The sequence below is a fragment of the Mobula hypostoma genome, chromosome 8, assembly GCF_963921235.1.
Source record: "Mobula hypostoma chromosome 8, sMobHyp1.1, whole genome shotgun sequence".
NCBI classification, from domain to species: Eukaryota; Metazoa; Chordata; class Chondrichthyes; order Myliobatiformes; family Myliobatidae; genus Mobula; species Mobula hypostoma.
In genome coordinates, this window is record NC_086104.1 from 15,949,652 (window position 1) to 15,963,347 (window position 13,696).

At 40.1% G+C, this 13,696-nt stretch overlaps 1 protein-coding gene across 2 annotated transcripts in view; it reads left to right on the forward strand.

Annotated features, from left to right (window-relative positions):
- akt3a (v-akt murine thymoma viral oncogene homolog 3a) overlaps positions 1–13,696 on the forward strand; it is a 502,171-nt gene that overhangs the window by 441,574 nt on the left and 46,901 nt on the right. The gene's annotated exons all lie outside the window — the stretch shown is intronic.

A 13,696-nucleotide genomic window follows, 5' to 3' on the forward strand; every position in this document is an offset into this window, starting at 1 on the left:
AGAAGCAGTGAGACAAGCCTGAGATGATTGGTGCACTGGTGGGTGGGGGCAGGGAGAGGGAGGGGTGGAGTTGTGAGACATGATAGATGGAGGCAGACAAAAAATAAAGGCAGGTAGAGCCAGGATTTGGGTGGGGGGGGGGGTGGAGGTGAGAGTGAAGCTGGCAATGGAAAAAAATCTTGATGAAACTCTAAGTGACTGTTTAGAAATTGAGTTAATTATTACAGCTGCTACTGACATCTTGTTCTTCAAACTGTGGTTAGAAATGCAGTCTGAAATTATTTGAGGGAAATCAGGATCACAAACTAGTTGGTTCAAGTTCAATAGTATTTGCTTTAACCCTTGGTCCTAATTTTGTTGAACTGATTTTTAGCCTTTTGTACATTCATTTAATATTAACATAATCTCAAATTCCTGTGTCCTTTTTTGCTTTCAAAAATTATATCTGAATGTGTTGGATAGTAGTTGTCATAAGCAGAATTTGATTGGCTTTACTCTATATTTCCAATGAGCTGTAAAATCCAGAAGTAGCAGTCCATTTGTGTTCTATGTGATCTGTTTTTGTGTTTATATTTGATAAGTTTTACCAATGTTGGACATAACAATATTCGAAAAAACTTAAAAGACGCAAGTTAGAAATTACTGAATTGAATTGACTTTATTTCTTACATCCTTTATATACATGAGGAGTAAAAATCTTTACTTTACGTCTGTCTAAATGTGCAATCATAGTAATTTATAATAAATAGAGCGATCAATATAGAGTACACTCAAATCAGTGTGAGTTCATCAGACTGATGGCCTGGTGGAAGAAGCTGTCCCAGAGCCTGTCGGTCCTGATTTTATGCTGCGTTACCGTTTCTTGGATGGTAGCAGCTGGAATAGGTTATGGTTAGGGTGACTCGGGTCCCCAATAATCCTATTGTTTACATACCTGTCCTTGTAAGTGTCCTGAATTATGGGAAGTTTGCAACTACAGATGCAGTGGGTTGTCTGCACCACTCTCTGCAGAATCTTGCGAATAAGGGAGATACAGTACCCATACCAGGCAGTGATGCAGCCAGTCAGGATGTTCTTAATAGTGCCCCTGTGGAAAGTTCTTTGGTTTTGGGGGCCCATACCAAACTTACTCAACCGTCTCAGGTGAAAGAGGTGCTGTTGTGCCTTTTTCACCACACAACTGGTGTGTAGAGAACACGTGAGGTCCTTGGTGATGTGGATGCCCTCTCAACCCCAGATCCATTGATATCAATAGGGGTTAACCTGTCTCCATTCCTCCTGTAACCCACAACCAGCTCCTTTGTTTTTGCGACATTAAGCGAGAGGTTGTTTTCTTGACACCACTGTGTCAGAGAGATGACTTCTTCCCTGTAGGCCACCTCGTTATTGTTTGAGATAAGGCCAATCTGTATAGCGCTGTAGAGAAATAAAATGCAAGTTCCAAGATTTCCCCAAGCAAGGCAGAGAATGAGGTAATGAAGAATAAGGGGCTACTTGGAAAGCTAATGAAGTCCATTGTTCCAAATTTATTAATGACTAGTGAAAATGACATTGGCAGAAGACTAGAACTAAGATGCTGTGATGGTTAGTAAATAATGCATGGCTGTGGCAGAGGTTCAAAGCAAGAGAATTGAGAAAAATATAAAATTGTAGTGGAGCAGCATGGAAGCAAGTCCTCAGGTAACTGAGTTCATGTTTGCCATTGTATACCTAACATTACTAATCAAATTTCCAGCACTCAATTCGAGTTACAGTGTTTGTTTAAACATCTGCTAAATGTCATTAGAGTACTTGCCCCCCTCTCCCCCACTTTCAGCTAGTGCTTTTGAGGTTTCAGCAATCTTGTGTGGAGAAATATTCCAAAAATATTCAGGCAAAGACCCTTCTTCAGGACTTGTATAATTGTGTGTTGGAGAGTACATTGACTGGTAGCATCATGTCCTGGTATGGAAACACTAATGCTCTTGAACAAAAAGTACTACAAAAAGTAATGGATGCAGCCCAGTCCATCATGGTTAAAGCCCTCTCCATCATTGAGTACGACTACAGAGAGTGCTGTTGCAAGAAAGCAGCATCCACCTTCAAGGACCCCCACCATTCAGGCCAAAGCTTTCTTCTTGCTGCTGCCATCCGGAAAAAGCTACAGTAGCCTCAGGACCCACACCACCAGGTTCTCGATATTTATTGCTTTTTTTTTCTTTTGTATTTGCATATATAACACCCTGGTTAAGATTTTTACTGCTATGCTGTAGGTGTTTCATTTTAGCAGTTCTGTAAGAGCAGTGTATTCTGCTTTCAGCTTTTTTGGGTTTGAGCTTAGATAAGAGGCTTCTTATTCAACTTAGGAATGTGCTGTCAGCTAATCAAGATAGTGGAATTGGGAGAACATTCTGGAGAGCAGGGTGCTGTGTTGAAGGTCTTTGTTGGTGGGAGATGGAAGAAGACAGGGAAAAAATGGCTGAGGATGACATCCCTGTTGCACAAGATGCTTTGTGCAGATGAATGACTTCAAGTAGGAAGAACCAATACTCCTGTAGGAGACTTGTTTGTTTGAGATGGATTTCAAGCGATGTTCAAAAGGTGGTGTGTGTTTTCACGCAGACCAAGGGTCCAGTGCACGAGTGGCAGTCAAGTTCAAGATGACCACCAACTTAAGTGCATATTTGACTGTTTAAGAGTAATGGGCCCCTTTTGTTTTTTTTCTCTTTTTTTCATTTATTTAATAACTGTTCGCTTAAATTAACATTCTTAAATATACTCTTTTATAATTGTGTGCAGTGTACAATCTGTTATTTCTTGCCGGGAGCAGTAAATCACACAGCATTCACACAAACCGGGGTTTGGGTGGGCGAGACATCCCAACCTCATGGATTTAGCGGGACCAAAGTTGTATACAGCCTAGATGTACAAAGCCAGAGAAAGGTGGGTTTATCACCGCAGAACCCAGTGTCTGTTAGCGAGATGCTAATGAGCTGGTTTTCCTGAGATGCCCAGTATAAGGGGGTTTCACATGGTTTGTTGTCTTTTTCACATTGGTTGTTTGTCCATCCTGTTGCTAGCTATTATGCTTATTGAATTTGCTCTGTATTCTTGCGAGAAATCGAATCTCAAGATTGCATTTAGTGACATAGTGACATTTATGTACTTTGATAATAAATTTACTTTGTATTTCAATAATTATCTGGCTTAACTTTGATCCCTTCATGAACAAACATACTGTTAATTGGCTGTTCTGCAGTTATCTCACACTTTTTCTGTGGCTAGAGTAGATTTGAAAATGTCTGTCAGAGCCCCACCAATCATCTCCTTTGCCTCTTATAGCATCGTCGGATAAATCCCATCAAGCCCTGGGGACTTGTCTAACTTTTAAGCCTCCATTGTAATTTGTGTTAAATTTCACCATCCCTCTTCTTGAATTCCTTAGCTTGAATATTCTTTTATTCAGTCAAGGGATGTGGCAGCATTTTAATTGCCCATCCCTAGTCTTGAATGCCCTTGGTGGTGAGTACATATAAGAAGTATTCATCTATTCTCCAACTTCAAGAACAAATTGCCTCACTGGTCCCTAATGAGACCAGTTGTTTCCCTGTTTATCCTCTAGCCCTCATTATGCTCATATTTTTTATTGAAATATTACTTAATCTTGCTCACAACTGCTATTTTCTGTCCCAGTCTTCACTTTCCTGATTACTGTTTTGTTAAGCTACCTCCCACTCCCCTCTTAGTTTATACTCCTGTAAGGCCACTCCTGTTTCAAGTTTTAGAATATCAGGATTGTTCCTTGGTAAATGAATACTCTGTGTGGCATGTCACAGACATATCATTAGTTGGTTGTCATTAGTTCACAAGTAAAGGTGGTGAAGAATATTATTTAAATCTTAAATGGTTTTCAAAGTTTTTCAGTGTAATTTAAAATGCAATTTAAAAAATCCAGTTTGATAACCTCAAAAGTTACTTTGCATGTGAAAATATTTTTTAGTAGTCTAGCACTCAGTGTAGCTAGACAAATAACTTTGGTGCTGTGTGATATTTCTATCATGTGTTCTTTGGGAAAATGGATTCTAAATAATGGCAGATGGTGACAGATGGTAAAGGTGATGCAGGCAGTTGTGAAATCCAATAAAATCTTCGTGGAGCTGTTTTAAAACAGTAAGATTCTGTTTTTGCCATTATATATTCTTTTTTGATTGAGACATTTTTAAATACGTTACCATTGGTTGTTTGTATATAATGCTCAGATAATGAACCATCAATTAACTACTCCTATCATCAAGGCTTATATTAAAATATCATAGATTGGAAGAAATTTGTAAATTTAGAAATACCATTCTTCCTTTTCTTTCAATGTAAGTAATGATATAATCCTAATCCTTTAGAGTATTTCCACAAGCCAGCAATGAAGATTTTAAAAAAACTTTGTTCATAAAGTATTAATGTAATGTGAGTAGTGCTGGCAAAGCCACTATTTATTGGCAAGCCCCAATTTACCTTGAGGAAGTACCACTAAGTTCTTAACTGCTGTAATCCAGGATGTTATGGGATTCACACATTGTTGCTGTACAGAGTAATGCACGTGAAAGAACTGCAATTTCCAAACTGCAATGTTTAATTACTCAGAGAGGAACCTTTAGGGTGTAGCATCCCCATGCATGTGCTGTCCTAGCCCTTCTTGATGGTCAAGTCCTTGGTGTGTGAGGTGTTGAAAAACCCATTGCAAATTGCCAGAGTGCATTTTGTGGGTGGCACATATTGGACCCATGCTGTGCTGGTGGGAAAGGATTTTTAGGGTTGAGGATCAAATGCCATTTCAGTGGGCTCCTTTGTCCTAGATGTTGCCAGACTTAAATATACACTCAGGTGGAGTAGAGTTTTCTTTGCATCCTACACTTGTATCTTGCCCAATATGGTGATTTTTATTCCTGCAATTATAGCTACTGAAATCTCTGGTTAGTGGTGACATTTAAGGTGAGTAGACTCTTGGACACACTAGAGTCTAAAGATGCTGGAATCTAGAGCAAATATTAAACTGCTGGAGAACTCATTGGGTTGAACAGCATTTGTGGAAAGGAAAAGAATGTATTGACTTGTGCCAAAATCCTGCATCAGGACTTAAACTCTTGTTAGGTGTTCATTATTTTACATCTGCATTACTTGAATGTTAACAATGTGGGTGTTAGTCTGACAGAGCCTTTAAATTATAAACTTATTTGGAACAGATCATGTAAGCAGAAATCAGTTCAATAATATTCTAGCTGTGTGGATAACCATGCTATTAAACTCTCTTTGTACAGTTTTTCCAGCTGTGCATTATGTATCATTGTTCCTTTCCATTTTATCTCAAGTTTGAATCTTCGAAAGAACACATTCAGTGGGTAAAGTATATATTTTTTAAAATATTTGATTACAGTCATAAACCTGTATCCATAAACACAAGAAATTCTGCAGGTGCTGGAAATCCAGAGTAACACATGTAAAATGCTGGAAGAACTCGGCAGGTCAAGCAGCATCGATAGAAATTAATAAACAGTCAACGTTTGAGGCTGAGACCTTTCTTCAGGACTGGAAAGGAAGGGGAAAGATGGCAGAATAGAAAGGTGGGGGGAGGATATCGAGGACTAGCTAGAAGGTAGTGCAGTGGATGTGATCTATATGGATTTTAGTAAGGCATTTGACAAGGTTCCACATGGTAGACTTATTCAGAAAGTCAGAAGGCATGGGATCCGGGGAAGTTTGGCCAGGTGGATTCAGAATTGACTTGCCTGCAGAAAGCAGAGGGTTGTGGTGGAGGGAGTACGTTCGGATTGGAGGGTTGTGACTAGTGGTGTCCCACAAGGATCGGTTCTGGGACCTTTACTTTTCGTGATTTTTATTCATGACCTGGATGTGGGGGTCGAAGGGTGGGTTGGCAAGTTTGCAGACGGCACAAAGGTTGGTGGTGTTGTAGATAGTGTAGAGGATTGTCAAAGATTACAGAGAGACATTGATAGGATGCAGAAGTGGGCTAAGAAGTGGCAGATGGAGTTCAACCCGGAGAAGTGTGAGGTGGTATACTTTGGAAGGACAAACTCCAAGGCAGAGTACAAAGTAAATGGCAGGATACTTGGTAGTGTGGAGGAGCAGAGGGATCTGGGGGTACATGTCCATGGATCCCTGAAAGTTGCCTCACAGGTAGATAGGGTAGTTAAGACAGCTTATGAGGTGTTAGCTTTCATAAGTCGAGGGATAGAACTTAAGAGTCGCGAGGTAATGATGCAGCTCTATAAATCTCTGGTTAGGCCACACTTGGAGTACTGTAACACACATTAAAAATTGCTGGTGAACGCAGCAGGCCAGGCAGCATTTATGGGAAGAAGTACAGTCGACGTTTTGGGCCGAGACCCTTCGTCAGGACTAACTGAAAGAAGAGATAGTAAGAGATTTGAAAGGGGGAGGGGGAGGGGGAGATCCAAAATGATAGGAGAAGACAGGAGGGGGAGGGATGGAGCCAAGAGCTGGAAAGTTGATTGGCAAAAGGTGTGTGAGTGGATCATGGGACAGGAGGCCTAGGGAGAAAGAAAGGGGAGGGGGTAAGCCCAGAGGATGGGCAAGGAGTTATAGTGAGAGGGACAGAGGGAGAAAAAGGAGAGAGAGAAAAAGCAATTATAATATTGGAGTACTGTGTCCAGTTCTGGTCGCCTCACTATAGGAAGGATGTGGAAGCATTGGAAAGGGTACAGAGGAGATGTACCAGGGTGCTGCCTGGTTTAGAGAGTACGGATTATGATCAGAGATTAAGGGAGCTAGAGTTTTACTGTTTGGAGAGGAGGAGGATGAGAAGAGACATGATAGAGGTATACAAGATATTAAGAGGAATAGATAGAGTGGACAGCCAGCACCTCTTCCCCAGGGCACCACTGTTCAATACAAGAGGACATGGCTTCAAAGTAAGGGATGGGAAGTTCAAGGGGGATATTAGAGGAAGGTTTTTTACTCAGAGAGTCGTTGGTGCTTGGAATGCACTACCTGAGTCAGTGGTGGAGGCAGATACACTAGTGAAATTTAAGAGACTACTGGACAGGTATATGGAGGAATTTAAGGTGGGGGGTTATATGGGAGGCAGGGTTTAAGGATCGGCAGAATATTGTGGGCTGAGGGGCCTGTACTGTGCTGTACTATTCTATGTTCTATGAAATGGGCTGTGAATTTAAGGGAAGGGTGGAAGTTGAAGGCAAAGTTGATGAAATTGATGAGCTCAGCATGGGTACATGAAGCAGCACCAAAGCAGTTGTCATTGTAGTGCAGGAAGAGTTGGGGAGCATTACCAGGGAAGGTTTGGAACATGTACTGTTTTACATAGCCAGCAAAAAGGCAAGCTTAGGTGGGGCCTATATTTGGGTGCCCATGGCTACCTCATATTTGGAGAAAGTGGGAGGAGCCAAAGGAGAAGTTGTTGTGGGTGAAGACCATTTCTGCCAGATGGAGGAAGTGATGGTGGAGGAGAACTGGTTGGATCTTTTGTTGAAAAAGAAGCATCAAGCTTTAAGGCCGCCTTGATGAGGGATAGAAATGTATAGGGACTGGAAATCCATGGTGAAAATGAGGCAGTCAGGACCAGGAAATTGAAAGTTGTGGAGAAGGAGAGCTTGTGAATTATCCTGGATGTAGGTGGATGGGACTGAACCAAGGGAGATAGATGGGGTCGAGGCATGCAAACATGGGTTCAGAGAGGCAAGAGCAGGCAGATACAGTGGTCCTACTCAGACAACCAGGTTTGTGGATCTGGGTAGAAGGTAGAAATGAGCAGTCCAGGGTAACTGAACTGAGAGTTTGATGGCAGTGATTTGGGCTTCTCCAGAGTTGATGAGGTTAGTGGTGGTGTTGAAGGCAATTTTCTGATGGTCCAGAATGTTTCTTTTCCCCAAGAGGTAAGTAAGAGGAGGTGTCTGACAGATGCTGCCTGGAGGTCAGTTCACCACACTACAACAGCACCCTTTTGGTCTGTGTGTTTAATGGTAAGGTTGTGATTGTTGTGGAGGGCTGTGATTTCAGAGGGGTTAAGGTTTGAGGAGGAGTGAGGAGTGCTGAAGTTGAGCTGGTTATGAAAATAGACTGCTATGCTGTCTTTATGTGTAGAATGACAGGATTGTTTCATGATGAAATATAACATTGGCATGTAGCAGATACAGTGGCATGCAAAAGTTTGGGCACCCATGGTCAAAATTTCTGTTACTGTGAATAGTTAAGTGAATAGAAGATGAACTGATTTCCAAACGTCATAAAGTCATAAGGCTTCTACAACAGGATAATGATCCTAAGCACACCTCAAAATCCACAATGGACTACCTCAAGATTGCAAGCTGAAGGTTTTGCAGTGGCCCTCATAGTCCTCCAACCTAAACATCATCGAAAATCTGTGGATAGACCTCAAAAGAGCAGTACATGCAAGACGGCCCAAGAATCTCATAGAACTAGAAGCCTTTTGCAAGGAAGAATGGGCGAAAATCCCCCAAACAAGAATTGGAAGACTCTTAGCTGGCTACAAAAAGTGTTTACAAACTGTGATACTTGCCAAAGGGGGTGTAACTAAGTACTGACCACGAAGGGTGCCTAAATTTTTGTTTCAGGCCCTTTTCCTTTTTTGTTATTTTGAAACTGTAAAAGATGAAAATAAAAAAGTAATCTTGATTAAAATATTAAAGAAATGTATAATCTTTAACTTTATGCCTTTTGGAAATCAGGTTATCTTTTACTCGCTTAGCCTTTCACAGTAACAGAAATTTTGACCGGGGTACCCAAACTTTTGCATGCCACTGTATGTTTATGAAAATTATTTGGATTTCAAAGGCCTTATAATATCTATAGTGCATCAATACAGATTGAATAACAATCAGGTTTCATATCACTGGCTTATGTCGGGAATATATATAATTAAGTAGTGCATTGGAGAGCAAAAAATATGAGGTAATATTCAGAGATCTCATGGCAGAGGGGAAAAATGCTGTTTTTAAAACATTGAGTGCGTGTCTTCAGGCTCCTGTCCCTGTTCCTTGATGGTAGCAATAATGGATTTGGCTGAGTTTGCAACCTTCTGCAGTTTTTTCCCATTCTGTGCAGTGACCCCTCCATACCAGATAGTGGACCAACAGTTGGAATGCTTTCCATGGTACATCTGTAGAGATTTGCTAGAGGCTTTGGTGACATATCGATTCTCCTCAAACTCGTATTGAAATATTGCCACTCCGTGTCCCCTTTCTAATTCCATCAGTATGTTGGGCCAATGATTGATCTCCAGATACGTTGACACCTAGGAACATGAAACAGCCTTTCCTTTCCACTCCTAATCCATTGATGAGGACTGGTGTGTATTCCTTTGACTTCCCCTTCCTGAAGTCCACAATCAATTCCTTGGTCTTACTGATGTTTAGTGCAAGACCGTTGTTGTGACATCACTCAACTAATTGATTGAACTCATTAGTTGGAGGGAAAGCCAGTTGAATTAATAAAATACTCAATACATACTAGTTCTGTTTGGTTCTTCCAGCTGTTGCTGACATTAAGCATCCTTTTTAAGAGATAGTTCTAGAAAATAAATTAGGAAGCTGCTTCATGAAGTTGAGAATGTAAAGAAATAAGAATTTTTCTTTGCAATTAATAATACTTTCTAATTTGCAATATATAATAGTGATCAAAAATTCTATCTCCTTTACCACAGCATTGGAGAGGGATAGGAACAGACAAGTTAGGAGAGCATTTAATTGGAGTAAGAGGAAATATGAAGCTATCAGGCAGGAACTTGGAAGCATAAATTAGGAACAGATGTTCTCAGGGAAATGTATGGCAGAAATGTGGCAAATGTTCAGGGGATATTAGCGTGGTGTTCTGCATAGGTATGTTCCAGTGAGACAGGGAAAGGATGGTAGGGTACAGGAACCGTGATGTACAAAGGCTGTTGGAAATCTAGCCAAGAAGGAGATTGCTGAGCCTTTGACAATGATCTTTGCATCATCAGTGGGGATGGGAGAGGTTCCAGAGGATTGGAGGGTTGCAGGTGTTCCTTTATTCAAGAAAGGGAGTAGAGTTGATGGAAAAGATCCTGAAAGGCAGGATTTATGAACATTTGGAGAGACATAATATGATTAGGAATAGTCAGCATGGCTTTGTCAAAGGCAGGTCTTGCCTTACAAGCCTGATTTAATTTTTTGAGGATGTGACTAAACACATTGATGAAAGTAGAGCAGTAGATGTAGTGTATATGGATTTCAGCATGGCATTTGACAACGTACCCCATGCAAGGCTTATTGAGAAAGTAAGGAGGCATGGGATCCAAGGGGACATGGCTTTGTGGATCCAGAATCGGCTTGCCCACAGAAGGCAAAGAGTGTTTATAGATGGGTCAATTTCTGCGTGGAGGTTGGTGACCAGTAGTGTGCCTCCTAGATCTGTTCTGAGACCCCCTTCTCTTTGTGATGCTTATAAATGACCTGAATGAGGAAGTGGAGGGGTGGGTTAGTAAATTTGCAGATGACACAAAGGTTGGGCGTGTTGTGGGTGGTGTGGAGGGGTGTCAGAGGTTACAGAGGACATGGAAAGGTTGCAAAACTGGGCTGAGAAGTGGCAGATGGAGTTCAACCCAGATAAGTGTGAGGTGATTCATTTTGGTAAGTCAAATATGATGGCAGAGTATAGTGTTAATGGTAAGACTCTTGGCAGTGTTGAGGATCAGCGCGATCTTAGGGTCTGAATCCATAGGACACTCAAAGCTGCTGCGCAGGTTAACTCAGTGGTTAAGAAGGCATACTGTACATTGGGCTTCATTCACCGTGGGATTGAGTTTAAGAGCTGAGAGGTAATGTTACAGCTATATAGGACCCTGATCAGACCCCATTTGGAGTACTGTGCTCAGTTCAGGTCACCTCGCTACAAGAAGGATGTGGAAACTATAGAAAGGGTGCAGAGGAGATTTACAAGGATGTTGCCTGGATTGGGGAGCATGCCTTATGAGATTGGTTGAGTGCACTCGACCTTTTCTCCTTGGAGCGGCGGAGGATGAGAGGTGACCTGATAGAGGTGTATATGATGATGAGAGGCATTGATCATATGGATAGTCAGAGGCTTTTCCCAGGGCTGAAATGGCTTACACAAGAAGGTGCAGTTTTATGATGCTTGGAATTAGGTACAGAGGAGATATCAGGGGTAAGTTTCTTTTTTTAAAACAGAGGGTGGTGAGTGCATGGTATGGGCTGGTGGTGGAGTTGGATACGAGGGCCTTTTAAGGTGCTCCTGGGTAGGTACATGGAGCTTGGAAAAATGGAGGTCTGTGTGTAACCCTAGGTAATTTCTGAAATAAGTACGTGTTCAGCACAGCATTGTGGACCAAAGGGCCTGTATTGTGCTGTAAGTTTCCCATGTTTCTATTTTCCAGCAATATTTCAGGTTTTATCAATTTTCATTTAGTTTTTTTTTCTGTAATGGATGTAGCTATCAGATCAAATACTAAGACTGCTGCTTAACAAAAGTTATGAATATTTATTTAGAGTCACATTGGTAGTTTGAGATGTTGACTGGCTTTATGGTGCTCCACAGATTACATCCAATTTCAAATATTTTAAAATCTGAAATGTTGGTCCTTTACAACACTTGATATTATGATCAATATGAATGAACATTTAGTCAAGTCTGATGATTGATAAATTACCATTCATGCTTCAAAATATGTTACTTATGTTAGTTGTATGTTAGTTATGTCTGTGATTGACAAGCTAATAGAGTGAGCCATCTCATAAAAGTAGAACATAGATTTTAGAAAGTTCTTTTATTTTTCTCACTTACATTGATCTGTGTTGTTTCATCCGGTACTTTGAAACAATCTGCACTACTTTAGATTTCACATATTAAGGTGAAACCTTGTTAATAGGCTGGAAACAGAAACAAACCTCTTAATACGCTTAAATAGCCTGCAAACTTCACAGCTGATGAAATACTTTTGAATAAGTGTTCTCCCGTCAATGTAGTATGGTGTGCTTCAGAATTGCACTATTGTGCCATTCTAATTTGGGACAGTGAGAAAGTTACCACTTTAATGATGCCTCTTGTAGAATATTCATCATGTTACCACATTAGGTGAAGGCCACATTTCCGACTGAATGCAAGATGTAACTTTGTGGCATGCTGGACTCCTTGCATTCCATGTTATATTTGGCTGCAGTTATTGGATTCACCTCTGGCTACTGTTGTTATAAATGTTTTTATCATAGACCACATTGGTCTACTATTGTGCAATAAAAATCTCAGATTAGAAAACATCATGGCAAGTATCATAATTTTGTATTGTCATGCCCTTCTATTAAACTTCAGTTGCTGCTATTGTGACACCTAATTCCATCTTTTTCACAATATAACAGCATTGTAAATGTTTTTACTGTAACTGGAAAATTATTTTCATATTTTATGTGAACCAAATTGGGTGAAATGTCATTTCAGTCCCAAGTTTTATCTACAGTGAGATGATGTTACATGAATGTTTCATTGGCTAATTTGCATAACAAGGGCTCTCTTTGTGTCATGCTATTATCTAACCAGATATTGAGAGAAAATGTACACTGAGTAGTAGGAAATGATGCTTACGGGAACTATGTCTAAAGTGAGGGATATAGAACTACGGACTGTGACATACACCTCTGTCTTTTTCCCGATATGTTTTCGATGGTGTTTTTTTTTGGTAGCCAAAAGAGAATAAAGAAACGTACAGTATAAGCCTTCATTCACATCATTGTGTGTTTAATAATTGGTAACAATAATAAAATGTAAGGAGCCATGCAAGTTTCAAAGATAATATGCAGCAATATCTACATGCATGTCTGGCATTTACTGCACTAGATGTAACAAAATGATGAATGTTCTGCAAGATGAATGAATTATCCTACAACAGAACCTGAAGTGCAACCTGTGACCTTTACCGTATAAATGTGCATTGTATGTTTATGATATTGAAGATAATGGTGTGGAACAGTTGATTACTCAAAATAGGAGTCCTTATTTACAAAAAGGTAAAATTTAAACAATTCGTCTTTTATTGATATAATGCAGCACGATAGAATAAAATAATGATTGGAGAGAGACATTAAAATAAATATATTTGCAATGTTTTGTGCAAGCTATTGATGTTAAACTGATTAAAAATGGTCATTTCTGAAGTACTGAGCCATCTTGACAGGGGGGCAGGGGTTCCCATCCTTTTTTATGCCATGGACCTCCACCATTTACTGAATGGTCTGTGGACTCCATGTTAGGAACCCCTATTCTCGTGTAACATTCCAATATAAGGTGTTGTGTGGACTCAACCTACACTTCAATAGAGCTAAATTTTCTGTGTTTTTGTTCACTGAAAACATTTACATATGTACTTCAATATTAAGTGACAAAATTGTTAAAGTATTTTTACTGTAAATGATCATTTTCAGATATTGTGTAGAGCTACTTATTTTTTTCTGGAACGCACAGACAAATTAAACAGTTTTGTACTCAGTTATCTAATGATTATCCAGGTTCCTCTATTTTGTTTGTAAGAAGTTTGTTTCTTTCTTTCTTTTGCCTTATGGTTGCTTCCTTTTTATTCATGTGCATCAATGCTAAGTTTTGTTCTTTAAGTAGCTTATATCTGTTTAAGCTTTTTTTGAGTTTAGATGTGAGTTCAGGGAGGGAGTTTGTTAACAGTCTG